The sequence below is a fragment of the Aedes albopictus genome, chromosome 2, assembly GCF_035046485.1.
Source record: "Aedes albopictus strain Foshan chromosome 2, AalbF5, whole genome shotgun sequence".
Lineage (NCBI taxonomy): Eukaryota > Metazoa > Arthropoda > Insecta > Diptera > Culicidae > Aedes > Aedes albopictus.
Genome location: NC_085137.1, coordinates 210,197,131 through 210,201,109, shown reverse-complemented (window position 1 = coordinate 210,201,109; position 3,979 = coordinate 210,197,131).

The window sequence follows — 3,979 nt, the reverse complement described above, 5'->3', positions numbered from 1 at the left end:
AAAGAGGAGATCTGGAAGGAAATCCAGTACGAATATCAGGAAGACAGTCCAGGAAGAATCCCCGAAGAAATTCCAGCAAGAATCCCTAAAGGTTTTCCAGGAGCAATCTCATAAGCATTTCCAGGAGGATTCTCCGATGAATTTCTAGGCAAAATCCCCGAAGAAATATCAGGAGCAAACCCCAAAGAAATTCTAGGAGGAATCCCGAAGGAATTCCAGGGGATCTGAATCCGCTTGGAAAAATCTCCAAAAGAACTGCAGAGGCGATCCCTAGAAAAACTCTTGGAAGAATCTCTTAAGGAACTTCTGTAGGAATCGCCGAGGATGTCCTGAAGGAATCTCTGGAGAATTCAAGGGGAATCCCTAGAGATATCCTTGGATCCTTCTGTTAAAATTTATGAAGGAAATCCCAAAAAGATATCTGAAGGAACTTTTGGAAGAATCCCTGAAGAATTTTCGAGAGTAATATCTGAAGAAACATCTGCACGAATCCTTAAAACTCTTGAAGGCAAAGTTGAAGGAAATCCTGGACCAATACCTGTGGAAGTTCCTGTAATAATTCTTGAAGGAATCTCGTTCCCGCCCCTGCGTAGAGTGTAGCCGATACAACAACACTTTCGCTCCCGAGTTTCTGTCGCTATCGGCTTCTGAAAACATCGACGCTGGAGCTACACGTTGGAGATACAATTTTGAGGCCAGCATGCATGAATTATATACCGCTGGCAGCTATGGATGAAGACTTGCAGCCGTTAAATGTTCTCCACTGATACACATCAAGTTTCACTGGCGTATAGCAGCACAGATCTCACGTTCGAGTTGAAAATACGGGTTTTATTGCGTCGACTATTCTGGTAGTTTTTTCATACATTTCTTTTGAATAAAACTCTAAAAGAACTCCTGAAAGAATCACTGAAAAATCTCCATGAGGCATCTCGAAGGAATTCCAAGAGGAATCTCCGAAGGAATTTCAGAATGGATCCTTGAAGAAAATCCCGCAAGAATTCCCTTCTGTGAGTCGGTCGTGTAGTTTGCCAGGCTAAGAATAGAACTATGGATGACCTGTTCCAGTGGTGAGAGTCCGCCAAACGGGGTAACCCCAACCCAACTAACATTTTTTCTGTATAAAAGCTTAAGCGAGCTTTCTTCCAAGAGCGGTTGCTCCGTAAGCTATTATGCAGCTACTTCTATTTTTGTTAGTAGGGAATTCTAACATCCCGTGCCGAGTAAAGAGTGATGGAGAGGGTGAGTAATTTTAGTAACACAGGTTGCAATAGTGGAGAAGTAAACCCCTTCGCAAGAAGTGGGTTAGGTAAGTCTCCATTGAGGAGAGCGGAAACAGCTGGAGGAAGTGCCACTGTAAGTAACTCAGTTTTCTCCCCGATTAGCATGGCAGGATAGGTAGTGGATGGAGCATGTTTGATGAGATCCATCCGTAGAGATGAGCTAGTGTGCGGTGAAGGTAGCTGCGCAGCAGCTTTACTCCATAATAGACTTTTCGAATTCTAACATCAGTAAGGACCCCTCATGATACAGCGTTTAACAACCGAGATGTTTAAAAAACCCGCATAAAATAGACAGGACTCATCTACCGTGACTTGCCTTTTTAACTACTTTTTTTTTTTTTTAAATAACGCGATTTTTTCGACGTTTTTTTTTAAACGCGTTTTTTAACGCGGTACTATTACCGTCGTAAAAAAAACTTCACTGTATTGCCATATTTTTTTTTTCAGAAATCCTCTAGTGATTCCTTCAGAAATTCTTTGAGAGATTTCTCTTGAAATTTATCAAAGGATACTTTTCGAAGCGTGGGAAGAAAACACAGTCCGTATCGCTGCTGTAATGAGCAAATTATAACCTGCAAGTGTATTACGAATTAATGTTTTGAAATGCTGTTTTAAAATGTATCATACTTACATTTCTGTGTTTTTATGTATGCTAACAAATTTCCTCCAGATCTCTATATGAACATTTTTACAGGATTTCTTTCAGATATTTCTCCATGTATTTATGCATAAATTCTTCTGGCGTTTCATCAAGGATAACGCTAAGAATTGGTCTGAGAATTCTTTGAGAAATTTATTCATGTTTCGTTTCCTAAGAATTTCCGTAGGAATTTCTTTAGGAGTATCTCCAGTTTTTTCAAAGAATATTTACAGAAGCTTATCTGGGAATACTTTCAGTAATGCTTTCAGCAATTCCTTCATAAAATCAAAAGTTCAAAATTTCGCCAGAAAATTCGCCATGGGATTGAAAAATGTTCACAGACTCGTTGAGGAATTTTGTTAAAGGATTTCTCCAGGAATTTTCTTAAAGATTACCTCATGAACTTTCCTAGGAATTCCGCCCAAAGCTTTTCCGGGGAATTTCTCCTGGTATTTAACTGAGATTTTTTTCCAGATATCCCACTGGAGATTCATTCGAAACTACATCCTGAGATTTTAGAAGAAATTTTACTGGAGATTTTTTCAAAAATTCATCTGGAGATTCTTTCAGAATCAGTGCGGGGTTCATTCAAAAGTTCTTCCATGAAGTTTTACAGAAATTCATCAAAACATTTCTTTTAGGAATTTCCTATAAACATTTCTTTCGGAAATTCTTCTGAGGGCTCCTCCAGAAATTCCATGTGAAATTCCTTCTGGGACTCCCACACGATTTTATTTTGGATATCGCTCTTGTGACTTCGTCAGAAAAATCTCCTGGGGTTCCTCTAAAAATTCATGTAGGAATTGTTTCAGATGTTCCTCCAGGTATTTTTCTTAGAAGTTCTTCCACAAATTGCACTAAAATGCCTGGAAAAATTCTTGAAGAAATCTCTGAAGGAAATTCATAAGAAATACCTGGACCCCTTCTTTAAACTCCTTGTTATAACTTTGGAAAAAATATTGAAAATTTCCTGGAGCGATTATTGGACAAAACCTCCTAGGAAAGTACATGGAAAAACTCCTTAAGATACTTCCTTAATTCCTAGACAAAAATCATGAGAAATTGCTTGAGATATTTCTTAGAGGTATCCTGTAGATATCCGCTGAGGAATTTCTTAAAGAATCCTTTCTCTAATAGTTTGCAAGACACTCAGTGAAACTAACTCTAAATTTTTACTAAACAAGTTTTGTGTTCAGCTCTTCTAGCATGTTAGAATAGCTCAAATTAATCGAACACTGCATTCAAATTCCAGTACATAAGCTTTGACTGTAATAAAATTATATTCAGATAGGAAACGACCACACAAAAACAATTCGAAGACTATTTCAGGCAAGAAAAATAACTTGATAACTTGATATCCAGACAAGAACATAGAACCCGACATTCAAGACCACGTACGGTAACAACCATTAGCAGAACAAAGTGTGTACTTATTAGCTGCAGACGTGCATAGAGAGACAGAGTAGAGTTTTTCACCAGTCGCTGGGAAAACAAATGCAGCAACGAGCTGCACGAAACTGGTTCATATGTTGTCCGGGAATAGGAAAGAAAAAAGGAATTCCAACATAAAACAGAACCCCACCACCACAGCACCATCACTGACTGAGCGAACACTGTTTGCTGCGGCCAGAGACATTTATGACAGATGTCTATGCAATGCATAAAACAGATTTATGAGCCGAGGATGGGGAGAGTTTCTTCCGCTTTTACTCACTCCCTGCCATTTTATCATGTGAATGTAAATATGAGACTGAATTGTGAGGGAAACCCGTACTGCTGTGTTGTTCTACCACGTATTTTAGCAAGCCATTTGCGTACAAAAGTTGGGTTGTTTGTTGGTTGCAAAAAGTAGGATATTGTTCTGCCAAATTTGAAAAACAAAATATCATTGTACATTTCCGCCTTTGATGGAAGATTTTATCGTACGATTCCAATTAAATAAAATACTTGCACTTCCTTAACTTAGGATAAAACTTATGAAGACACTGGATTGTCCTCTGTAGCCAGATCTACTAAACAGTGTGTCATGTTAGAGAAATTTTTAATAATTTGAAAT